This window comes from Phyllostomus hastatus, unplaced genomic scaffold (assembly GCF_019186645.2).
Source record: "Phyllostomus hastatus isolate PE091 unplaced genomic scaffold, TTU_PhHast_1.1 phas_contig_86, whole genome shotgun sequence".
NCBI lineage: Eukaryota > Metazoa > Chordata > Mammalia > Chiroptera > Phyllostomidae > Phyllostomus > Phyllostomus hastatus.
Window position 1 is genome coordinate 25067321 of NW_025333977.1, and position 27768 is coordinate 25095088.

At 33.4% G+C, this 27768-nt stretch overlaps 1 protein-coding gene across 3 annotated transcripts in view; it reads left to right on the forward strand.

Moving 5' to 3' along the window:
* The window catches only part of NAALADL2 (N-acetylated alpha-linked acidic dipeptidase like 2), a 1144210-nt gene that overhangs the window by 219797 nt on the left and 896645 nt on the right, over positions 1-27768 (forward strand). For all 3 annotated transcript variants that reach the window (XM_045851217.1, XM_045851218.1, XM_045851216.1), the window contains one exon: positions 12190-12298. The gene's annotated coding sequence lies outside the window, so the exon portion shown is untranslated. The remainder of the gene's footprint in view (positions 1-12189; positions 12299-27768) is intronic.

Genomic DNA, 27768 nt, shown 5'->3' on the forward strand with positions numbered 1-27768 from the left:
AAACCATTCATTTCTTTATTAAGTTTAGACAATATTCTACATCCTTTGTTTTTATCTTAACGATCTTCACAGCTTCTTTGCCTGGAGTAGATTTTATCTCAAAAAACACTTTCTTTGCTCATCTCTAAGAAGTAACCGCACATTCGTTAAAATTTTGTCATGAGATTGCAGCAGTTCAGTCACATCTTCAGGTTCCAAGTCTATTCCTCTTGCTGTTTCCACCACATCTGCAGTTACTTCCTCCACTGAAATATTGAACTCCTCAAAGTCATTCATAAGGATTAGAATCAACTTCTCCTAAACTCCTGTCAATGTCAATATTTTGATCTGTTCCCATGAATCACAAATGTTCTTAATGGCAGCTAGAATGGTAAGTTCTTTCTAGAAGGTTTTAATTTTACTTTCTTTATATCCATCAAAGGAATCCTTATTTATGGCAGTTATACTCTTACCAAGTATTTTTATTACATAATAAGATTTGAAAGTGAAAATTACTCCTTGATCCGTGGGCTTCAGAATGATTATGGTGTTAGCACACATGAAAATAGCATTAATCTCCTTGTACATTTCTATCAGAGCTATTGGATAATGAGCTTCCCTGTCAATGAACAATTATATTTTGAAATAAACCTTTTTATCTGAGCAGTAGGTATCAACAGTAGGTTTAAAATATTGAAAACCATGTTGTAAACAGAAGTGCTATCATATTGGCTTTCTTATTCCAGTTATAGAGCACAGGAATAATTGTTAGGGTCCTAGTATTTTCAGAATGGTAAATGAGCAATTCCTTCATCTTAAATTCACCAGTTGCCTTAGCCCCTAACTAAAGAGTCAACCTGTACTTTCAAGTTTTGAAGCCAGACATTGACTTTTTTTTTCTAGCTATAAAAGTCCTAGATGGCATCTTCTTCCAGTACAAGACTATTTCATCCACATTGAAAATCTGTTGTTTTGTGTAGCCACCTTCACCAGTTATCCTAGAAATTCGAGATGACTTGCTTTAGCTTATATATCAGGACTTGCTGCTTCACCTTGCACTTTTATGTTATGGAGACAAGTTCTTTCCTTAAACCTCAAAAACCAGCCTTTGTTAGCTTCAAATTTTCCTTCTGAAACTTTCTCACTTCTCTCAGCTTTTACAAAATTGAAGAGAGTTAGAGCCTTGCTCTTGATTAGGTTTTGGTTTAAGGGAATGTTATGGTAGTTTTGATCTTCTATTCAGGCCACTAAGACTTTCTCCATGTAAACAATAAGGCTGTTGTTCCACTTTCTTATCATTTGTGTGTTTGTTGGAGTAGGACTCTTTTATTTCCTTCAAGGACTTTTTTTTGCATTCACAAGTTGACTAACGGGTACAAGAGGCCTAACTTTGGCTCATCTCAGCTTTCAACATGCCCTCCTCACTAAGCTCAATCATTTCTAGCTTTTGATTTAAAGTGAAACAAATGTCATTATTTCTTTCACTTGAACATTTAGAAGCCACTGCAGGATTAGTACTTGGCCTAATTTTATCATTGTGTCTCAAGGAGTAGGGAGGCCTGAGAAGAGAGAGAAAGATGGGGGAACAGCCAGTTAGTATAACAGTTAGGACATATACAGTATTTATTAGGTTTTCCATGTTATCTGAGCATAGTTCATGGCACCCAAAACAATTACAATAGCAATGTCAAAGGTCACTGATAATGGATCACAATAACAAATGTAGTAATAATGACTGTCTAAAATATAGTGAGAATGATCAAAATGTAACACAGTACGTGAGCAAATGCTATTGGAAAAAATTGCATTTAAAGACTTGCTCAATGCATGGTTGCCACCAACCTCTCATTTGTTAAAAAACATAGTATCCATGAAGTGCTAAAGTGTTGTGCAATAAAATAATGCATTCCTGTATTCATGTAGTGAAGTGCATCTTAGTTGCTTCCAAGTTTTGACAGTTAAGAAAAAAGTTGGCATGAAAATCTGTATGCTATTTTTTGTGTGCACATAACTTTTCACTCATTTGAGTAAATACCAAAGAGCACAATTATTGGGTCATATAGTAAGAATATGTTTTTTAAAGGCACTTTCTGTCTTCCAAAATAGTTGCACCATTGACATTGCCACCAGCAATGAATGACAGTTCCTTTTGCTCTACATATTCATCAGTGTTGCCACTGTTTTAGATTTTAGCCATTCTAATAAGTGTAGCACTATCTCACTGTTGTTGTAATTTGCATTTACCTAATGATGTTGCACATCTGCTTATGTGTTTACTTCCACCTATATATCTTTTAAGGTAAGGTGTCTTTTCAGATCTTTTTCCCCTCCCCTTTTTAATTGGTCCATTTTCTAATTATTGCGTTTTTAAGAGATTTTGTATGTTTTAGATAACAGTCTTTTGGCAAACATTTTCTCCTGATTTTTGGCTGCCTTTTCATTCTCTTGACAGTGACGTTGCAGAGCAAGAATGTTTCATATTTTAATGAAATCTAACTTGTCAATTTTTGTTTTATGAATCATGCCTTTCGTGCTGTATCTGAGAAGCCACTGCCAAGCCCACCATTATTTATATTTCCTTTATGTGATATTTTAGGAATTTCATACTTTTGCATTTTACATTTAAGTCTATGATTGATACTGAGTTAATTTTTGTGAAGGTTGTGATTTCTATATCAATATTAATTTTTTTGCATGTGACTAAATATAACATCATTTGCTGAAAAGACTATTATATCTCATTTGAATTGCCTCTTCTGTGTCAAAGATCAGTTAACCATATTTGTGTGAATTTATTTCTGGGGTCTCTATTCTGTTTAATTGATCTGTTTGTTGGTTTTTTTTTTATCAATGTCGCACTGTCTTGATTATTGTAGTTTTTATTGTAAGTCTTGGATTAGGGTAGCATCATGCCTACAGCTTCATTCTTCTTTAATATTATGTTGGCTATTCTGTATCTTTTACCTCTTCACATGAACTTTAGAATCTGTTAATAGCTACAAAACAGCTTGTTGAGATTTTGACTTGGATTCCACCAAATCTAATAGATCAAGTTGGGAAAAACAGGCATCTCGGCAATATTAGATCTTCCTGTCTGTGAACATAGACTATCTCTCTATTCATTTTATTATTTAATTTTGTTCCAAAGACTATTATAGTTTTTCTCATATGTATCTTGTACAGATTTTGTTAGATTTACTTGTAAGTATTTATTTTGAAGGGGTGCTAATGTGAATGATTTTGTATTTTAAATTTTGGTTTTTCATTGATCACATACAGGAAAGCAATTGATTTTTGTATATTCACCTTGTGTATCATTCTTACTGTAATTGCTTATTAGTTCCATGAGATGTTTGTTAATTTTTTGAAAGATTTTCTACATGGATAGTCATGTCATCTGTGAACAAAATAATTTATTTCTTCATATCCAGTCTGGATACCTGTTATTTCCTTTTCCTGTCTTATTGCATTAACTAGCTCTTCCAGTACAATGTTGAAAAGGAGTGGTGAGAGGGGACATTTTTGCCTTGTTTCTGATCAGAGAGAAAACGTTTAGTTTCTCACCATTAAGTATGTTAAGTATAGAATTTTGGAAATGTATGTCAAATTGACAAAGTTCTCATTTATTCTGAATTTACTTAGCAATTTATCATGATTAGGTGTTGGGTTTTGATATATACTTTTATGCATCTGTTGATATGACCCTATCTTCTATTCTACTTTTCTTCTCTAGACTGTTGATGTGATGAATGCATCTGTTGATATGACCCTATCTTCTATTCTACTTTTCTTCTCTAGACTGTTGATGTGATGATTGCACTAATTGGTTTTTGAATGTTGAATCAGCCACGTGTGTCTGGAAAAAATTTCCCACTTGGTGTAATTATTTGTATACACATTGTGGTTTTTGAAATATTTTTGTTCAAAACATTTAAAAATTTAGACATTTCCCAAATTTAATTTGGTTCTTTGAAGAAGAACTGACATTTCTGGGCTTATCCCACATGGCAACATTCTGCTGGAGCTGATAACTCTTGCTGCAACTCTCTTCACCACAGTCCTTGCAGCCCTATTGCTTTATGTGCAGTTACTGCTTTGTTCATTTTCATTGCCTGCTTCAAATGTCTCAAGCACATTCCTTCCTTGGAGCCACTGGATATTCTCCAAGCTCTGCTCTTATTTGACCTCATGTATTACCTAAACTTATGTACATTGTTGAGGCTCTTCACCCCTTTGCACTGTGACCCTATTTTCTTCTGATATATTTCCCATTTCTTTTACTTGCCTCCCTCATGGATCCTCCTCTTATTTCATTTTAAAAGTTGAAGTTTCTTAGAGTCGCCCTTTTTTTTTTCCTGTATACACTCAAAAGAGTTGATCATTCACTCTCAGTGTTTTTCAGGTCTAGAATCCCTGATATCCCCCTTTGTCCATTCTATTTGCTTACATTAATATTATTCAGAAATTTATAAGGAATATGAATTGTACCAAGGAGCCATGGAAAACATAAGTGGGATAATGACTTGTGACAGGGCTTGAAAGGGAAGAAATTAATTACAAATTTAAAATGGCAGTGATAATTAGAGAAAATGGAAAAAAGATCTACATCATGAAACATATTGTCTGAAAATGTATTCATTTTATTTTCACTAGTGTAGCTATAGTCTTAATTAACAGGTGAAGAGATGAAACATCAAAGGCTACTATTTATTTAAGAGTTAAAGACTGTCATAAAATCAAACATAATCTTCAAGACCCACCAAGAAAGGAAATAATCTTAAGATCTTTCATTATTGTAGGAATATGTACAAATTCCTACAACAGGTACATGCATACAGTGGAATATTATTTTTCATTAAAAAAATAAATGGAGTGCTGATACATGCTATGAGATGCTGAACCTCAAATATATTAGGCTAAGTGAGAGATACCAGAAACAAAGTCCATGTATGTATTGTATGATTACAATATCACATATCAAAAAATGACCAATCTATAGAGACAAAAGCTAATTAGTGGTTGCCTGGGGCTGGGATTGGGAGTGGGAGTTGACTAAAAAATAGCATAAAGAAGCTTTTTGGGATGAAGAAATATTCTAAAATTGGATTAAGGTGATGGTTGCATTATTGCATAAATTTACTAAAAATCATCATGTTATATAAAATGGTTGTATAAATTATATATATTCATATACATATAGCCATATATATTTATATTTACATATTTCTATGCATATATAAATGTATATATGGCCATTAAAAGTAGCAATAGCTAGCTTTTTTCTATGCATGTATAAGGCAAAGTGAGTCGAAGTAAGGAACTCTAGAACACACAGCTAATAAATATCAGGGCTAGGATTTGAATCTGATAATCTCTCTGCAGGGTACTTGTAAGCATTTTTCATGAATTACCTTATGGGTAATCTTTTATATAACACTATGAAATGGAATAACATAGATTTTTTCATTTTACAGATGAAGAGCCTAAAGGTTAAGTAACTTGCCTGAGATCATAGAGGTTATGGTTTAGCTGGAATTGAAATCCAGAGGGGTTGGCTTAACACTTACATCTATTATCATTTTTACTCGATTGACCAAGGCACAGTTATCCCTAAAGCTACAGATATGAGTTTATATCTATGGACAGCTACCAGGATAGTTACATCATAAGTGTGAAATCCAGAAAACCAAATAGCCTAGAGTTTTATTAATAACCTGCCTTCCTGAGGTCAAGAACTTGATATCCAGCACAAAACCTAGAAGGCTAAGGCTAAGTGATTGTCCATGAACTGACACATAGCCTGGGAATAAAATATCAGGCTTAACTTGGGGAAGAATAACTACTTATATCCATAGTCAATTTTCTGAATGCACTGATTGATTTTTAGTAATGTATTAGTAAGTAGGTCATGTACTAAGAATCTGTGGTTTATCACTCCAACTTTTCTGACATTTTCTAGACTAATTTCCTAAAATCTCCTACCCTGTTGACCACCGTATGCATTAATATAAGTTATTAATGGTAGCTCACCATTACTGAGTGATTATTATCAAACAGCTTCTCTGCTTTACTACTTTTAACTCATTAGAACTTAGAAAAACCCCAGGAGGCCACTACTACTATTATGATCCCTCCTTATTTTTCAGATGAGGGGACTGAGGCACAGTGAGGCTAAGTACCTTGTCCCAAGACACACAGCTACAGGCAGTCTGGCTTGGTTCTCAGTAATTAATGACCTCAGTAAGCCTGTGTCTCAAGAGTATAAACCCTAGAAGAGACAGTCTCCAGAGGGGAGACATTCACTTATTCATTCATTCAGTGCTTATGTATTAACAACTCCTATTAATCATCATACTGGGACATTGCTAGTAATTAAATATGGTATTAACTATGCAGCTTTTATAAGTAAATATACTATCTCTTAATATATCCTTTGTTTGAATTACCATTTTGAGTGAAATATTTAAGAGTAGTTTATCTCTTAATTATTTTTTATTCCATTCATCTTTCTCTTGTTTTGAAAAAAAAAGTAAATTGATATGCCATAGTAATAAATAGAATGAAATCTCCAGAGCACTTTCATTTCTCACTATTTTTAATGTGTGTGAAATCATGGCAGTTAGATATGCAAAAGATGAGTTAAAAATAATTCATTTAGTACATCTCACTAGTCCTTCCTTTGAAAAATTCCCTATGGTATTTTGGCAAAGTCAGGCTCTTGTCTAATTTTAAATGACTCAATTGAAGAAGATTCAGCTAGAGTTTGATTCTAGAGGCTAATGGACTTCCTTTGAAAGGTTTTTAACATTTGGCCTAATTTTCCACTCCTTAAAATTTTAGAGCATTACTCTTAATTACTTTGTAACATATTCAGCTTCTGCTTTTTCCTTGTTTCATGTTATTTGTGATTCACTTGCTGTCTAGATAGGTATTATATCTCCTGTGAACGCTGAGTGAAGCATAGTTTCTATCTTTTCATGGGATGGTAGTTCCGATATATAGAGAGAATTATATATTGTTTGTCTTTGAATGGGACTGTGTTATGCTTAAGTATACCAAATTATATATTCATTAAACTTTGATTTAAATTTTAAAAATTTAAGTCTGAATTGAAATTCTAACAGATTATCTCAACAGTGGTCAATCATTTACTAAATTCATAAGTATGAAATCAAGGCCCATATTTCCCAATTTTTTTGTTATACAGCATATCTAAATACTTTTTCTACTTTCCATAGACATATGTTAAAGCCAAAGTACTCTTAAATGGATATTGAATAAAATGTTTTATATATTTTAGGCTTATGGAATCTATGTGCCATTTTCAAAAGGGAAACAGTGGTTATACTGTTGGGTGGAAACATAATGATTTTTTATGAGTAGAAAATAATGTGAACTTTCTAGAGGCTATCAGTCAATAGTTTATTCTTATTGATTGACATGTTTCTTTTAACCTTTACTTAGAGACACTTCAATAAGTTAAATAACTTTACTGTTGTTTCTGGATATAGTTGCTAAGATTTCAACATTAAATATAATTAAATAAAATTAATTAAGGCAAGGTTCTTCCCAGAACTTTATCACTCTCATCTTGTATCAATACCTTGCCATGTTTTCATACATTCTAACTCTTTGATATCATAGTCATGCCTCTGGTGCCAGTCTAGTTTTGGAAAGAAACAATGAAGAAGCTAGATTTATTGTAAATTTTAAACATGGCGTTTTGTGAAAATTGTCTATGTTGTACAATGCAATTATATTTTTTTCCAAAAGGCTTGGTGGTGATTATTCCTTATTTCTACCCACACACTGTCATGGAAAGTGCTATTTGGCCACATGTGAGACTTAGAGATGGAATATGCATGTTGGAACAAATCCTTGATTAGCAGAGCTCCATACTGAGTGGCAGTTCACTTCTCCTTGTCCCTGCTGGGAATCATTGTGCAAAGGTTTGTCCTGACAGGCAGTCCTGTACAAACCAGAGCTTATCTGCTATATTGCTTTGCTATTTCAATCTATTTTTGGATAGATTTTACACTTTGGTACTTGGTATGTTGTCTTTTCTTTTGGATAGACAGCTGGTGGCTATATTAGCATTTACTGAAAGTGTTATAGTAATTCTCACATCAAAGTAACCCTTCCTCTTAGTGTACACCCCAGGTGTTACATTTCCAGGCAGGTGAGACATAATTGATTTGTTTTTATTATTTAGAATCTCTGTACACACTAGTAGCAGTTGAAAAAACTGAATCTGCCTCACCCAAGCCAAATCATTACATCTGATTCAGTAGTTCTCAAATTTTAGTGTCCATTAGAATCACATGGAGAGCTGGTCAAAAAACAGATTACTGATTCCCATGTGCAGAATTTCTGATCTGTAGTCTGGGATGGAGCCTTAGATTTTTGCATTTCTAACAACTTCCCAGATGATGCTGGTACAGTCAATCCAAGCTCTACATTTTAAGAACAAGATTATGTAGTGTTGTCTAACCACAGTACTTAAGACTGTGAATGGGCCAGATTTCTTCTGGGGCCCACATTGGAGAACCATTCATCTCATACACTGACAAGCAAACTTATGTAATGAAGTCGATAGTAAATATTATAGGCTTGTGGGCCAGGCAGTCTTTGTTGCAACTATTCACCTCTGCTGTTTTAGCAGGAAAGCAGCCATAGATAATATAAACAAATGGACATGGCCATGTTCCAGTAAAATTTTATTTGTCAAAACAGGCAGTAGGCTGAATTTGGCCCTTGGCCCATGGCCCATAATTTGCCAGTTTGCAGTCTTTGATCTAACTCATAAGATCAGGACGTGTATCTTTTCCTAGCTCACAAAGCATCTGTATCCTCTGTGGTAGCCACCAACTATGTGTCCAGTATTGAGCTAGGAGCTGTGAGGTATTTATAAGAAGTACAAATATAGTATTTCTTCTCTTCTTCCCAAGATTATTGTTAGTTTAGTATAGTGTTAAAAATAGAGAGAAAGTAAATGTCTAGGCTATAATAGATTGCATGATATAAGTGAATTCAAGAAAATAAGTAGACACTAGATGAAAAAGAGCAGACTGAATGAATTATCAAGGAGGACCAGCTAGAGAAAAGGCATTAAGGAAACATTCAGCATGTTCTTCCAATGGGCAGCGAGCTCTGTGAATGGAAGTGAGTGGAAATGTTCGGAGTCACAGGTGCCCTTTAATTATCATGTACTAAGCATATTCTTAAAACAGTGATAGGTCCTGAGGGCACCATAAACCAAGGCATAGTAATTGCTTTCAAAAATGTAAGAGGTGTATCAAGATATTAAAGAACCTCAAAGCCATACATGAGTAGCTCATGGAGGGCTTTCAATGGGTGTTATTTAAACTGAGAAGGAAATTTATGAGATTGACAACAAGGAATTTTTATTAGTTCTTGATCAGTAGGTGCCTTAAAGACAACTGTTGTAGCAGAAATCATTTTCTACAAGTTAGTAAATGATAACCATGCAAAAAAATAATCATTAATAATATCATATTAATACCATAGGAACTTGCTAAATTGAAATACAGCTTTTGTTGTGTTGTTCTTTTGCTTGTTTATTTGTTTGTTGTTTTGCTTTTGTATATTCTGCTTAAGAAATTCCAAAATTTGTGTTTTAATATATTTGTATCAAGCCACCATTAGAACTAAAGTCAATTCCATAGAGTTGAACCATTTTGTCTTTCTGATATGTGTATACCATTTAAAAGACTCTGAATAGAGAAAAATTCTCGATACACAAGTAGGGTTTTTCACTTCTGAGACTTCATTCCTGGAAATTTGGATATATGTTATGGGTGAAATCTATTATTTAATAAAACATTTAGTGGGAGATGATGGTAGATGTTTGCATGAACATTTGAATGAGATCGTCTTTTTTAAAAAATTACTTTATTGTTGTTCAATTACAGTTGTCTGCATTTTCTCCCCACTACTCCTCCCCCTACCCCAGCCAAACCTACCTCCCTTCCATGCTTCCACCCTCCCCCTTGGTTTTGTCCATGTGTCCTTTATAGTAAGTAGTTCTGAAAATCCTTCTCCTCTCTGTCCCCTCCCCCCTCCCCTCTGGCTATTGTTAGGTTGTTCTTAATTTCAATGTCTCTGGTTATATTTTGTTTGCATTTTTCTTTTGTTGATTAGGTTCCAGTTAAAGGTGAGATCATATGGTATTTGACCTTCACTGCCTGGCTCATTTTACTTAGCATAATGTTCTCCAGTCCCATCCATGCTGTCCCAAAGGGTAGGAGCTCCTTCTTTCTCTCTGCTGCATAGAATGACATAGTCTTTATGCTTCATTCTAGTTTCAGTGTTCTCACATTAAGTAATACTTGAAAGGTCCATTGGGAACTACTAATTCAGCCAAGTTTCCATAAGAACCTGAAAAAATAACATCTTGAATAATGTACCTTAATGCTTAAAACTAGAGTTAATTTCATTTAGTAAATAAAATTTTGAATTTGGGGTTAGATTCAGCAAGGATTAGTCAAAGGCACTATATTACACAAGATGACATATGAATTTTCAGCTCTCTAACCCAATCTCTACAGTTTTTTTGTGGGGGGGAGTTGTGGCTGATGTTTTCTCTCAGTTTGATTTTTAATCAAATGGAGGGATGCATATGGCAACAGGCTATTTTTATCCTGTTAAATACCAAGAGAAAGGTTATGAGAAAAATCCCATGTAACTTAGATTTCCTGTGATTCATAGTTGGAAAAGGCAAGAATCATTGTGAGCATGTCTTTATCATTTTTGTTGTGGATCCTTCATTATTTTCAGTGCTGAGGGAGAGGAGAACTCTACATTTGTACTGAGACAATTGATTTCTTGAACAACCTTACCAATAAGTAGAATCTTGAGGCACTTTTAAACAAAAGTTGAGAATTGACTAGTGAACTTCAATCCTCCCCATTTCATATTATTTGTATTCCCCACAAATGAAATATTCTAAGATGTCCTGAACTATGTGTGTGAGTGCACGTGTATATGTGCCCAACTAATGATGTAATGTCACTAGCCTGGAACCAAGGACTTTTACTTGATGATAAGTTAGTCCAGAAAGCTTGTAATTTATGTACTAATCAAGTTAGGTGACTCTTACCAAGAAACTCTGAAATTTATGAGAAAAGAAAGAGTTGGGACTTCCAAACTGGATGAACATACAGGATATAACTTAAACTTTTTCTTCTTGAAACCAGAAAAATTTAAGATTAAAATTTAGAAATAGTATTTTACTCTATATTTTGGTGATTGAGCATATTATAACATGTTATTATTCCTATTATATAAAGCTTGATAAAGATGTTTGACTTTGAAATGAGGAAGAAAAATAGAAATGTAAAGAGAAAGTAAACTAACCTAACAGAGGAGCAAGAATTTTTTCCTAATCACAAGCTTGTGATACTGCATTATTACTTATCCTATCCCATAAATATGAAATATCAAAGAACAAATCTTGTCATAGAAGATATAAAATAATAAAGTTCATCAATGTCCTAAAATACTTCATAATAGTCTCAATTAATTATTACATATTAAGGAATTTAGTACATATTACATAGGGAATATTAGGGAATGTGCTAGGCACATTATATGCAAAGTCTCTGATTTTCACAATAGTTTAACCTATTTTCTAATCCTAATTTTAAACTGAATGAATTTATATTTAAAAAGTTACAGAAATTACCCCAGGTCACACACATGTTCCACAGAAGTGCCAACCTTTCAGACCTGGACATACTGTTTCTACTACATATTTCTTCCTTTGGTCAGTTGTTTCTCCCCAAAGAGGTCATAAGTAATTGTGTGTCCAATTATCTGTCTCCTTCTTTATCTGTTATTGTGTTTAGTGGTGCATGGCACAAAGTGGGTTGCCATTTAGGCTAGCTAAATTAAAGTACAAATATAAATATATGTACACATGAGAGTAAGAGAGGAAAGTATTTGTGTGTTTGTGTATACATTTGTCCTTGAAATAAAATGCTGTGCTTTTAAAAAAATGTCTATTTATATATTCTTGATTTCTAAAGAAGAAAAAAGAAATGCAGGTGCTTACAATAAATAAAAAAAGAGAACTGATAAAGTAAATCTGAAAAGCATTAACTCAAGAATAAATTCAGGAGCCAACTGATAAATTATCTAATACAGTTCCCAATTTAAATTGATCACCTCTGTTGTTTGATTTATGAACAGGAAATGGGCTTTGACTGTTAGGCACCTGGATGAAGAGCCCTGGGTCCAGCTTGTAAGAGTCTGATAACCTGCAAAGACCCTCTGGTTGCCCTAGGATCATTCAATTGAGGTAAGACCTAATTACTTTAATTAGAATGTAAGACTTTTACTCTTGAATCAACTTTTAATATGGTGATTTAGCATAACTCTATAATGTGCCAATAGCTGAAAAAGAAAAGGAAAATGCAAGCGTGATTCTGTTGCAAAGGCCTGTGTTTTCCAAATTCTATTCATCTTTTACTCCATGGGATTTAGCCCATTTTCTTTGCAGCGTATTATCCAAATCGTTTAATGTCCATGTGGCTGTTGCAGTTGGTACAATTTTCTTGCTTTTGTGGTATCAATTTGTTTTTATACCATTATACATTTTATTATATGTAATCCATTTAGTCTCACATTTTAGTTTAGCTTGGTCCAGTGATTTTATTTAAAAATGGCAACAGTGCAGTTTGTGCTATGATACGGCACAGCTTATTTATTCCAAATTAACACATATTTGTTAACCTTTTGTAATATCTGTTTGTATATGACCACACATAGACTGTGAACTCCCATTTAGGCATTAGATTTTAAAGGCGTGTTCCAAAAGGAGTTTATAACTCCTTGGAGCACTCCAATTTGGGGAGGGAGGGTGTGATGCTAGTGTGTGATCAGAACTCATTGCTCTGTGGAGCACTAGCTGCTGTCAATATTCAAATGCTGGTTCAGGATACTGTGTATAAAACTTTTCATGGCCTGGATGATGCAAAGGCCTCAGTGAGAGAATAGACCCAAGAACTAGGAGCTCTGAGCACATGCAGCATGGCCACCAACTCACTTTAAGAACGAGGATGCATCATTTCACCTTTTGAGTATTCCCTTGATTTTGAGTTAAAAGAATTAGATTAAATCAGAGAAGGGTGAGAAATTTACGTGCTTTGAAGATTAGGCTTGCAATGCAAATCTATGAAGTCTGGGTGCAAGAGAGGAGGGATTCGTGGGTCTGTAAGGTAAGACCTGTGCCCCATCCAAAACCATTCAGATTTAAACAGTTTAAACCTGGACCAAGAAGTGAATTGTCTGAAGTGGGGGACTGAACTTGGCCTTTGGATTGAATGAATTCTAAGAATCAGTGTAAAATTTTTTTCTGAGCTTTTTTTTCATTAATTGACCTAAAATGAGAACTTTGATCCTAGAACAATAATTTAAAAATAAAACCGAGCCTATAAAGCACTGGTTAGTAGTTTTTCTCTTAATGGGTACTTTCAGTTTAAAAAAATATGTAAATAGTTAAAGGAAAGTTGTAACATCTGTTTGGGACTACTTTTATGATTCTGCAAAAAATAAAGACATTTAAAATGAAAAGTTTTAGGTTTTTGATTAATATTCAACTAAAGTGTTAATACAAATGTTATTTTATATAGAAAAAAATAAAAGTGGTTGTTTTAATAAGTATATTTTCTGATAATTTTTAGCTCCATTCATTTTTACTCTTTATTTTTCTTTTTATAGTGATGACATATACTAATTTCTTTTTATCACCTTTTACTGACTTTCAAAGAGATATTTTAGCTGAGAAAATAAGTGCATTTTATCAGATGCTAATGGCAATTAGGCAACGAGCCTAGTGGAAGATGGGAAGGGGGCCAAGGCAATATACTCTAGGGGTCTTATCTATTCTCTTTGGCTCAATTTAAATCAGAATTTATGTTGACTAGATAATTGAACTCATGACTGTAGAGAGCCATGTGTATTATTCCAGTGGTTAAGAAAAAAAATTAGAAGGACCTAAAATTTTTATGCCTTTAGTTACGTCCTTCCACTAGCTTTTTTCTTTATTACTTTTATAGTTTTTTTTAAAGATTTTATTTATTTATTTTTTAGAGAGGGAAGGGAGGGAGGGGGAGAGAGAGAGAGAGAGAGAGAAACACCAATGTGCGGTTGCTGGGGGTCATGGCCTGCAACCCAGGCATGTACCCTGACTGGGAATCGAACCTGCGACACTTTGGTTCACAGCCTGCGCTCAATCCACTGAGCTATACCAGTCAGGGCACTTCTATAGTTTTTCATTTTGTGATTATATGCATTTGTAGATAGATTCAAGTTATTTCAGGTATGTTAAGTTTACAGAATGGGTATATAGTGTCACACATGTTTTACCTTTATTGTTTAGGTAATTTTTTCATGTGTTAACAGAAACTGTTACTGCCTTAAGATATATAATACAACATCATGTTTTAAGAAGCTTTTGCATTAGACTTTATAGTTCATCCTTGTTGTAATGTTTTTAAGTACTTGCTGTCTACTTCTTTGATAGCCAAGACAGACTAAGGTACTTGGATGTTAATGCTCAATCTCACTAGACCTCATTAAATCTGTTTTTTTTATTTACCCACAATATCTGACATTAAAAACAAGTTTCAGCTCTCTTTTTAAAGTGAAAAAAAAAGAAACTGTCACCTGATATAATTTAAGGTAAGCCATACAAGGAGGCTTTGTTATGGTTCTATTTATGTTCTGTTATCATGTTCTATGGAAGCATTTTATTTAAAAAAATTACCAGTGTGACTGACTACAGTTTCTTTATTTTCTAGTCATATGAGGGGGGACCCCCAAAACCCAGAATTTATTTATAAAAAATTGTGTATTCTTACATAATTAAACTTTAATCACCTTCAAAGTACTCTCCATTTGATGCAATACACCTATCAGGATTTTTTCCCACTGCTCAAAAACAGTTTTTGAACTCAATTTTGATATATTTTAGTGCTCCTGCCTTTTTTTGTTTCACCTTTTTCATATGGACAAAACATTTTCCTTTGAGGATTTTTTTCATCTGGGAAAACAAAAAAAAGTTGCTTGAGGCCAGATTGGGTGAATAGGGAGGGTAGGACATGGGGGTCATTCTGTTCTTTGGTCAAAAACTACTGAACACTCAGCACCCTGTGGGCAGGTGTGTTATCTTGAAATAGGCAAAAGGATTGAGAGTCTTAAAAAGAAATTCACTCAAGCCAAGCACAGCTTCTCAAAACAATGCCGGCTGCTACAATGATACAGATGGGCTCTAAACTAGCAGGAGAAGCCTGTTGTACTACAAGGGAACACCCTCCATAAAATAATTCCAGTATGTTTTTTTGGACAGTCACCAAAATGCTTTGGATCTTCATTGCTTTGGTAACACGTAGAATGTACGGACAAAGTAGACATTTAAACAACAAACTCAATTATTTCTAGTTTTCCTACTTTTAGAGAATCAGTGACAGGAAATGGAATCTGTTGCTTAGCCCACATTCCCAACATGAAAATAAAGTAATGGAAGTTTCTAAATTGAGGTAGTTAATTGTCACATTTCTTGTATGTACACCTCATCAGCCCTCATCAGCAATTCTGAATCTAAGAACCCTGTCTTAAATTCCTTTCATGCTACAAAAGATGCACTGATAGGCACTTAACTTAAGTTCACCTTTAGCATTTGACATTTATTAGTCATGGCTTTCAAATAAGTATTTAATTGAAATCAAAGTGCCATTGTTTTTAATAACCCAGAAAGAATGTGTGTGAATTAAATGTTTTAAGAAGATAAGACAGTGGCATTAAGAATACTATAGCTCCTATGTGAATATTGTAGTTGTTTGAAAAATTTTATAAAATATTCTTATTATCAAAATCTAATTTAAGGTTTAATGATGCAGTAAAGTTGAGATGTTCACAAAGAAACCAGAATAATAACAGTGAAAATTTAGCCACAGCTTAGTACAATATAACCAAAATTTTCTGGTCAATTAGATGTGATTGTGTTATACGGAGACAAACTGCACAAGTAATTACAAATCACATATTGGTGAATGGCTCAAAGCTGGAGCCTGTTAGAGGCATTTTGTGCTGCCTGAGATTTGCTATCCCTCCCTGGGTCTCCTTAAACTAAAGAAGAGGCAGTTATCACAATATTTATTTTTCTTTCAGAAGGTTCTCTCTAAACTGCTTAATAAATGTGATTTATCCCAGAATTTACCCTCTACTATTTTATTTTTCTTAAGGAGCATCCTTTGCTTAGGGCACAATACTAATTTTTAAAAGGAAGTTAAATTATCTAACAGCAGTGATTCAAAGGAAAAAGAAAACCTAGTGTCATAAACAGTCTGATAGCACTCACTCAGGAGCTGTGCATTTCTAACTCACTGGATAATAGTAGTGTCTTGCTGATGTTATTAAGCCCATACAAGGGAAAAACAGAGAAGAACACTTACGGCAAAGCTCTTGAGGTACTTTTAACTGTCCTTAAGTACCTCCTCCCTGATGTAATTTCATCTAAACGATGGTTTTTATGTTAATCTACTCAGCAAGATATTAGCTTTGTTAGGAAAAGACTCAGTCTACAAGTACCTTGTTGTACTATAGTTTGCAGATTTTTTTGTTAATTGAAGATTTGTGGCAACCTTGCATCAATCAAGTCTATTGAAGTCATTTTCCAACAACTCACTTCATGTCTCTGTGTCACTGTGTAACCGGAAAAGACACCGACGTTCGGGCTGCCTGTCATTACCAAACCCAATAAGCAATGACAGTGATTGAATCTTTGATAGGTGCTTTATTCAGATGGCCAGCGATCAGAGAAGATGGCAGGTTCATACCCTAACAAACCATCTTACTCTTTCTTTCCTGGCCAGATCTCTCATAAGGGGTTTGGGGGAGGGCAAACAAGGTGTCAGCGAAAGCCTTTGAAATTCAACAGTTGCCTCCAAGGGGGGAAGGGTGGTTACTTGCTTCTTCCTGGTACAGATGTCTCCAGGAGGTTAGCTGCTTATTCTCAGGCGCCAGGATGGGCCTTATCTGTAGTTACTGAAACAAAAACTTAACATACACATTACTTGCTAGATTTGTGACTATTTACCTTAAGCTAAATTTTCCCAAGTCTTAAGCCCCTATCAACATTTTGGTAATTCTCTCAACATTTCAAACTTTTACATTATTATTACATTTGTTATAGGGATCCTTTATCAGTGATCTTTGATGTTATTAGGGCTAGATCCTCCACCAGCAAAAAGATCACAACTTGCAGAAGGTTCAGAATGGTTAGTACTTTTAGCAATAAAATACATACATTTTTTAGACACAATGATATTACACAGTTAATAGACTACAGTATACATAACTTTTGCTACATACATATATGCATGCATATATAACACACAACATAATTTTATATGCACTGGGAAAACAAAAATTTGTGACTTGCCTTATTGTGATATTACTCTGTTGCAGTGGTTTAGAACTGAACCCCTACTATCTCCAGGGTATTTCTGTATTTCTTTTAATACACATTTTAATGAAATCATTGGCCTATTTTTGCTTTGTACTGTACCATGCAATTAATTAATGTGAAATCCATAAAATAATTTAAATGTAATAAATATTTAAATTTTATTGCACTATTTCTTATAGAAATGGTAATTTTTGTATTATTAGAATCTATCCTTGAAACTGAAATTATTTAAATCACTACTTATCTCTTCTCTAAGAATGTTATATTTCAAAAGACAAACTTGAAATAGTTTTCTTTTTAAGAAATAGAATTATTCATGTAGGAAATGAAGTCAGTCATTAAGTGCTAAGTAAAATTTTAGAAGGAAAGAATGTCAAGTCATCAATGGTTTAGCTTGATGTAGACAAGTCAATTGTTAGATATTTCCTGCTTAATTCCATAAGTGTTTTGCCTGTAGTTATTAATGTAAATTTCAAAGATATCAACTTTAAACCATATTAACCTATTTGGCAACAATTCATTTAGGACTTGATGCTGAAAATTATCTTTACACAAGTGGCCATATTTCCTAATGTAACTGAAATAAATCTGTAACATTTCCTTGCAAATTTGACATGTGGTCCCTTGTTAGCTTAACATGGTATTAATTTCATACTTGTGTATATATGAAGTGCTTTCTTGTCCTTGAAACATCTTTTTATATTTGTCTTTCCAAGAGAACTATATCTAAAGTTGATTTTATTTCAAGTGGAATATTCACCTTTTAAATAAAAAGTTGTGCTGCTGCAATTCTTATTTTTATTACTCTTTCATATATACAATATTCCTACCAAATGTAACAAGTTAATATTATTAAAAACTCTATAAATTTTTATAACTATAGTTTCACACATATATTTATAGTGAGCCTATTATATGCCAGACACTCTACTAGGTGCTGAGAAACAAAAGGAATTATGTTAGAGTACTTCTCCTCAGGACATTCACTGTTTAGTGGGGGTACAAATTAGTATAATATAGTGTGATGTTGTAGTGTGAGCATTTAACAAGTAGAACATGGTGGATATGACTATTTTATACTTCCAAACACTTATTTTTAGCCCAGATTAATCTCTTTCACTTCAGATGCAAATACAAGTGTGATCAGCTTTTTAGAGAACTAACCTAGATCACGGTCATACTATGCCAGTCTCTCTCTCTCTCTCTCTCTCTCTCTATAGATAGATAGATATATATGATGTCCTATATATGACATAACATATAATTATTGATGCATGCATGTTTTTCTTTACATAAAATATAAACTTATTTAAAATCACATATTTCGTATTTATTTTTCTGTTACATAATTGCTATCATTTAAATAAAATAGTGTATTGCGCAAGTAACAAGTATAAAAATCTAAGAATATTTTATTATGCTTTTTTTGTTTCAGTTTCTCCTCTGACACAGCACTTACCTTACCATTTTTAATTTTTTTTATTACCATTTATCCCCCTTAAGTCCCCTCCCCCTGCAATCATCCCACTGTTTTCCATGTCCATGAGTCCTTTTTTTCCTATGTGCTCAGTCACTCCATTACTAACCACCCCCATAGCTGTTAGCCTGCTTTCCATCTATGAGTCTGTCTCTGTTTTGCTTGTTAGGTCAGTTTGTTCATTAGACTCCATATATGAGTGAGATCATGTTATTTCTCTTCTCTGACTGGCCTGTTTTACTTAGCATAATGTTCTCCAGGTCCATCCATGCTGTTGCAAAAGGTAAAATTTTCTCTTTTTTATGGCTGGGTAATATTCCATTGTATATATATATATACCATAATTGTGTTATCCACTTATCTACTCATGGACACTTGGGCTGCTTCCATATCTTGGTGATTTTAAATAATGCTGCAATGAACCTAGGGGTGCTTATGTTCTTTCAAATTAGTGTTTTGGCTTCTTTCAGATATATTCCCAGAAGTGGGATAGCTGGGTGGAAAGGCAGATCTATTTTTACTTTTTTAAGATATCTCCATACTGCTTTCCACAGTGGTTGCACAAATCTGCATTCCCCCAACAGTGCAGAAGTGTTCTTTTTTCTCCACATCCTGGCTAGCACTTGTTGTTTGTTGATTTATTGATGATAGCCATTCTGATGGGTATGAGATGGTATCTCATCGTGGTTTTAATTTATATTTTTCTATGATTAGTGATGAACATCTTTTCTCATATCTATTGGCCATCTATGCTCTCTTTGGAGAAGTGTCTATTTAGGTATTTTGCCCATTTTTTAATTGATTTGTTTGTTTGTTTTTCAGTGTTGAGTTTTATAAGTTCTTTGTGAATGTTCAAAATTAACCCCCTATCAGTATATCAGAGAATATGTTCTTCCATTCTCTGGGTTGTCTTTTTATTGTGTTTATGGTTTCCTTTTCTGTGCAAAAACTTTTCAGTTTGATGAAGTCCCATTTATTTATTTTTTTCTTCTATTTTCCTTGCCTGAGGAGATATATCAGAAAAAAATACTGTCACATACAGTGTCTGAGATTTTACTGTTTATGTTTTCTTCTAGGATTTTTATGGTTTTGGGTCTAACATTTAAGTCTTTATTCCATTTTGAATTTATTCTTCTGTGTGGTGTAAGAAGGTGGTCTACTTTCATTTTCCCAATACCATTTATTGGATAGACTATTTTTAGCACATTTCATGTGCTAGCTTCCTCTGTTGAATATTAATTGACTATAAATGTGTGGGTTTATTTCTGGGCTCTCTATTCTGTTCCACTGATCTGTGAATCGGTTTTTATGCCAGTAGCATGCTGTTTTGATTCTTATGGCCTTATAGTATAGTTTGATATCAGGTAGTATGATTCCTCCAACTTTTTTCTTCTTTCTCAGGATCACTATATAAATAGTGATTCCATATAATTTTTTAAAATATTTGTTCTAGTTCTATGAAATATGTCTTTGGAATCTATAGGAATTTTTGTGAATTGTTAGATTGTTTTGGGTAGGCTGGGCATTTTAATTATGTTAATTATTTCTATCCATGAACACAGTATGTGCTTCCACTTATTTGTATCTTCTTCAGTTTCTTTCTTCAGTATCTTATAATTTTCTGAGTACAGGTCTTTCACATCCTTGGTTAGATTTATTCCTAGGTATTTTATTCTTTTTGAGGCAATTATGAATGGGATTGTTTTATTAATTTCCCTTTCTGTTAGTTTGTTATTGGCACATAATAATTCAACTGATTGCTGGATATAATTTTGTATCCAGGTACTTTTCTGAATTCATTTATCAGTTCTAATAGTTTCTTGGTGGGATCTTTAGGGTTCTGTATGTTTAGCAGGGGTGGCCAGGTGGCCTCATACGGCTCAGAGTGTCCATGAATGCAGCCCAACAAAATATCATAAATCTAATATTATGAGATATTTCTGTGATTATATGTTACAAAGTATTTAATGTGTGACTCAAGACAACTCTTCTTCCAGTGTGACCCAGAAACACCAAAAAGTTAGATACCCCTAATGTATAGTATGTCACCTCCAAATAAATAGTTTTACTTCTTCCTTTTCAATTTGAATGCCTTTTATTTCTTCTTATCTGATTGCTATCAGTAGGACTTTCAGTACTATGTTGAATAAGAGAGGTGAGGGTGGACACCCTATCTTCTTCCCCATCTTAAGTGGAATGCTTGTAATTTTTGCACATTGAGTATGATGCTGGCTGTGGGTTTACATATATGGCCTTAATTATGTTTAGGTATGTCCCCTGTAATCCCACTTTCCTGAGAGTTTTTGTCATAAATGGGTGCTGGATTTTATCAAATGTCTTGTCTGCATCTATTGATGTGATCATGTGATTTTTATCCTCATTTTGTTTGTGTGGTATATCACATTTATTGATTTGTGAATGCTGTACCAAACTTGCATTCCTGGAATACATCCCATTTGATCATGCTGTTTGATCTTTTTGATGTATTGCTGTATTCAGGTTGCTAATATTTCATGGAGGATTTTAGCATCTATGTTCATCAGGGATATTGGCCTATAATTTTCTTTCTTTGTAGTGTCTTTATCTGGTTTTAGAATTAGGACAATGTTGGTGTCATAAAATGATCTCGCCAATGTTTTATTCTTAATTTTTTGAAATAGTGTGAGAAGGAGAGGTGTTAGTTCTTCTCAGAATGTTTGGTAAAATTCACCTGTGAAGCAGACCCTGCCTGGGTAGCTCAGTTGATTAGAGCATGCAACCTGATACACCAGCTTTGCAAGTTCAATCCCTGGTTAGGGTACATACAAGAATCAACCAATGACTGTCTCTCTCCCGTCCATCCTCTCTCTTTCTAAAATTAATCAATAAAAATTTAATTGAACAACATAAAAAATGTTTTTAAAAAATCACCTGTGAAGCTACCTGGTCCAGAGCTTTTGTTTGTAGGGAATTTTTTGATCACTGCTTCAATTTCAGTAACTGTAGTGTGTCTTTTCAGATTCTCTGATTCTTTTAACTTAGTTTTGGAATGTTGTATGTTTCTATGAATTTATCCATTTTATCTAGGTTGTCCAACTTGTCTTCATATATTTGTTTATAATATTTTCTTACAATCCTTTATATTTCTTTGGAGTAAGTTATCATTTTTTCTCTTTCATTTCTGATTTTATTTGAGTCCTCTCTCTTTTTCTTGATGAGTCTGGTTAAAGGCTTGTCAAATTTGTTTATCTTTTCAAACAATGAGCTTTTGAATTCATTGAATTTTTGTATCATTCTTTTAGACTCTATTTCATTTATTTTTATCTGATATGTATTATTTTTTCCTTCTCACTTTGAGTTTAATTTCTTATTATTTTTCAAGTCTTTAAATGTAAATTTAGATTGTTTATTTGAACTTTTTCTTGTTTTTTGAGATGGGACTGCAATGTTATGAATGTCCCTTTGAGGATTACTTTCCCTGAGTTCCATGGATTTGGGGTTGTTGTGTTCACATTTTCACTTTTTTCAAGGTATCTTTTGACTTCTTTCTTGATCTCATTGTTGATCCACTCATTGTTTAATAGCATGCCACTTAGCTTTCATATATTTGTGTATTTTTCCATGTTCTTCTTGTGATTTCCAGTTTTATAACATTATGGTTAAAAAAGATGCTTAATAATGATTTCAATCTTCTTAAATTCAGAATGTGTTCTATCCTAGAAAATTCTAGAAAATGTTCCATGTGCATTTGAAAACTTTGTATATTCTGTTGCTTAGGAGTGAAATGCTCTGAAGATAACAAATCCATTTGATCTAGTGTGTTGTTTAAGGCCATTATCTCATTGATGATTTTCTTTCTTTCTTTCTTTTTTATTTTATTTATTGACTTTTAGAGAGAGGGGAAGGGAGGGAGAAAGAAATTGAGAGAAACATCAGTGTGGGAGAGATCACATGCCCCCAGCTGGGGACCTGGCCGGTAACCCAGGCATGTGCCCTGACTGGGAACTGAACCAGTGACCTTTTGGTTCACAGGTTAAGCACTCAATCTACAGAGCCACACCAGCCAGGGGTTGTTGTTGATTTTTTATCTGGAAGATCTATCCTTTGAAGTCAGTGGGATGTTAAAGTTCCTGACTGTGACCTTATTTCTGTTGATCTCTATCTTTATGTCATCGAGATTTGCTTTACATACTTAAGTTCTCCTATGTTGGGTGTATAAATGTTTACCAGGGTTATATCTTTTGTTACATTGTTTCCTTTATTATTATGAAGTGTCTGTCCTTCTTTGTCTCTTACTGTAGCCACTTATTTTACCAATTATTTGAACTTTATTGAATATTTAAATATTACAGACTATGCATATTATTATGAATTTTTAAGATAAACAAATTTGAGATGATAAATGGAGAATTTAAATAACAGTAGGACTAAGTAAATAGGTATTTCCAATATTTTATAAGGAATAACAGTGGCATGTCTCTGCCCCATATACAGTAGGATATTTTTATTCTTTTTGTTTCCTTTTCCAATAACACTTCATTGGGCTGCATGCAGCCTTTAGGCCATGTTTTTTTTTCTTTTAATAGTAATAAAACTGAATGTAATCCCATGTAAAATTTACCCTGAAATTCTGCTTTTACCAAGTCCCCATTATACTAATTCCTGGTATTAGCTCAATGTAGTAACATTGAACTAAATAGCCACCCAACAAAATTTTCTGATTAATTGTGATTTTATTTCCTAGGAGCCACAGGCGTCTAAACATCTTAGAATAAGGTTCTAGATCTGTCTATCCATTTTGTATCTACTGACTTGTTTTTGTAGACCGGCTGCTTGTCAACCAGTCTTTTACTTTTGTAAATTTACCATGTAGGCTACTCTTGTATAATATATCTATTATTCTTGAAAACTTCAGAGTACACTGTAATAACATCATAAGGTAAACCTCCTCTTTGTAGTGATGGTGGTTTTAAAGTACAGATATATAAACTTATAAAAACATTGTAGTCTTAGTAAAGAATAGAGAAAGTCTTTTTAAACTGGCTACCATTTTCTACTGATTTCTTTTTTTTTTTTTTTGAGTTCTGAAGTTGTCTGTGTGAGTTTTTTCTCAACCTAAACATCAAACAACTGAGATGCAGTGAGTTCTTTTTTTTCTAGATCCCTTAAGGCAATGCAGAGTTCATCAAACAGCACATAAATATGTACTTTATTTTAATTTTCTTCATTCTGATTTCCTCTGTATTTCCAAATTAGAGAACATTATTTTTGTCTCATTCTTAACCCTTTTTCTAGGAATTCACTAAGTTCTGACAAATCTTAACCTTCATTTTATACACTGAATATAGAATGTGTTCCCATACTTACAAAAATTATAAATACAAAAAGATACACAGAGAAAAGTCTCTCTCCTTTTCTTCTTGTCCCCAGTTTTTCCAATTTTCACCTAGGTGAAGCAATAATCACTTATTAGTTTCATAGGCATCTTTATGGATATAAATGAGAACACTTACACCATGTTTATTGTGTCCTTCAGCAGCAATCACTACATTTGGAAAAAGAGAAGATGAGAGCAGTACAGCAGTCAGAGGGCCTCAGAAATTTTGAAACGCCTCTGGGCAAGCATGGCCTCCTACTGCTCTGAGGGTAAACTGATTACCTTGGATTAGGACTTGGTTCTGTTCTTAGGATAAAACTCCCTCATCTTTGATCTCCATGGATTTAGGCTTTACCCTCTGGAAGTACCTTCCATTTCCGTTATTCCCTTTACTGATAAAGCATTAACAGTTTGAAAGCTCAGAGGTGTTCTGGATGTGTCATACAGTTACAGTCTCTTTGCAAATACAACTGTCACAAGACCTTTTTTTCTATCAGTATGTCTGATTCTAGTCAACTGTGTATGCCACAAGTCAGTTAAACTATCTTGGACATTCTATTCATAACATTATATTTCTACGTTGACTGAAGTTAGTAATAGTTTTATCACTTCCATTGTATAACATGTTTGTAACTAATGATCTTATTTAATTATGTTGGTTATGTTTCTAGTATAGTATTAAATGATACTAATGGTAGTGGACTTTTGTCCTATTTCAGATTTTTGGTGATACACCACAGTGGCTTTTGGGTTAAGATAGGTATACCATATAGCAAATTGCTATCTAGTTTTATTTTATTGAGTATTTTAATCTAAAATTTGTATTGAATTTTGACAATGGCTTTTTAGCATCTATAAAGAGAATAAAATATTTTCTGTGATGTATTATTGTAATAAAGTTTATTAATAGATATTGTTTTATTTTTATTTTTTATTGCTGTTAAATACAGTTGTCTCCATTTCCCTGCCACCACTTTCCCCCACCCCACCCTCATTCCTTCCCCCCTTTGGCTTTGTACATGGATCCTTTATAAATGTTCCTTGATGACTCTTCCTGTTCTTTCCCTTGTTATATTGAAAAAATTTTAATTCTTAGAATAAACCTCAATTGGTTATCATATTAATTTTGTGTATACCTAGATTATATTTTATTTAAGATTTTGCTTTGATATTTATAATGATATTTACATGAGGGTATGTGTGCATGTAGCCAATCTTTTTGGGCCAAGAAGTTTTCTTCTTTAATCTATAGACAGATTTTAAAAGCATCGAAATTGTCTGATCTTTCAAAATTTTGAAAAATTTCCCCATGAAACCATCTGAGACTGATACTTTTAGGATTATGTAGTGATAAATTTCTCCATTTCTTCTTTATAAATCAGTTTTCAAACTTTCTATCTCTTCTGAGATCAGTTTTGTAAATTCTGTTTTTTAGAAAAGTAACAATTTTATCTCAATTTTCACATTTATTTGCATGGTGTTTAGCAATATAGTCTATTATAGTTCTCTTACATTTATTCTGACTGGTTATTTTTCTTTGTCATTTATAATTTTTTTTTGTGATTTCCACTTTTTTCTTTTTATTTCTAATTTTTAGTTTTGTTTTTATTTTTTTAATGTAATCTTTAAATTAAGCTCACCAGTGATTTTTTCTTTCACATAACCAGACTTGAATTTATTCTATTGTGATTTCAGTTTTCTTCTCTGCCTTTTATTTTATTAATTTGAGCTATTTTTGCTTCTTCATAATTTGTCATTCCTTTTCTAATTGTGGAAGTAGAGTCTTAATTTATTTTTGTTCATTTTAATAGGTAAGCTAATTAAGAATAATAATTTTCTCTCAAACAATGTGTTTAGCTTTTAAGAACAACAGTTTTCAGGAAGAGTGGGAGTTACATAGTTTACACACAATGCATTTATATAAAGAGGTAGAAAACAGCATGGCATGTTTTGTTGAAGCAAAACATTTGAATGGGTTACTAATTTTAGATTAAACTGAGCTAGATCACTGGAGGCCTCTTTATTCATGTGTACTCTGGCATTGACTTTCTCTAAGCATTTAAGACTTATGGTGTTATGTAAGTAACATTTATGTATGTGTCTATGTACTTTTTGTGTATGTGTATCTCTAATATGCTAGAAAATTAACTTTTTTCTTTTAAATATTTTATTGTTTGTGTCACTACAGTTGTCCCAATTTTCCCCCTTCGCCCCTGTCTCCCCAGCCTGCCCCCCATTCCCAGAGATAATTCCTACACCCACTACCATTGTCCATTTCCATGGGTCATGCATATATGTTCTTTGATTAATGGTTGAAAGAAAGTAAAGGGATTGATTGGTCAAATTAACTTCTTTGTTGATTCCCTTTTTTCCCTTGCTATTTTATTCTAAAATAATGATGACAGGAAATGACTTCATGTGTTTTTAATTTTCCTCTCTTTATAATCTTTAATTAATTTTCTTTATAAATTTTAGATTTATAATTTTCTTTAGATTTATGAGAGCAAAGGCAAGTATTATATCCTTCGATTGTACTTTTTGTAAGTAGTTCTCTGAGGGACTGAATAGTTATCCAACATCTGGTAATTAGGAACCCTGAGAAGGAATGTACAGCAGGGTTGAAAGGTGTGCGTGTTTGTGTGCGTGCACACATGTGTGAATGTTTAGGCTTGTTTATATCTCCTAGCTATTGGTTATCCTTTGTCTGTTCCAGCAAAACAGTGACTATGGACTGAATTGTGTTTCCATAAGACAAACACATTGAAGCCCTTACTCCAGTGTGAGGGTGTTTGGAGAAGGGGCTTTGGGAATATAATCAGGTTTAGATGAGGCTGTAAGGGTCTGACCCTCATGATGGAATTAGTGTTCTAATAAGAAGCGACACCAGGAAACTTGCATTTTTTCTCTCTCTCTTTTTCTCTCTATACTTACATTCAACAAAGGAAGACCACATGAAGACACAGCAGGAACACTGTCATCAGGAACCAAGGACAGACAGTCCCTGATTTCCAGAACTATGAGGAATAAATTCTTGTGGAAGCCACTCAGTCCATGGTATTTTGAATGGCAGCCTGAACTGAGTAGCACAGTGGCATTCCAGTTCGTTTATGGAAGCCTCTGCTAATGGTTGTGTCTTTTTTCCTTTTTATTTTACATTGTGCCTTTCTCAAAGTCGTGAAAAGAAATGTGTTTGTTTGTTTTTTTTACCATGATAGTGATTATACTGGGAGATCAGACATATTTGGAAAATGGAGGGTTTTTTTTTGTATTTTCTTTATAGATTTATATGTTTTTAAAATTTTTGTCAAAAAGAATACACAGAGGTATAGTGGAAGCATGAGTTTATAACATATAATGAAAATATTTTAAATTTCTAATTCAGAAAGTATTACTTAATATACTTAAGTAAATTCTTGGAAATTCATGATTCCTGTGTGAATGAAGATTGACAAATTATGAAGTGAG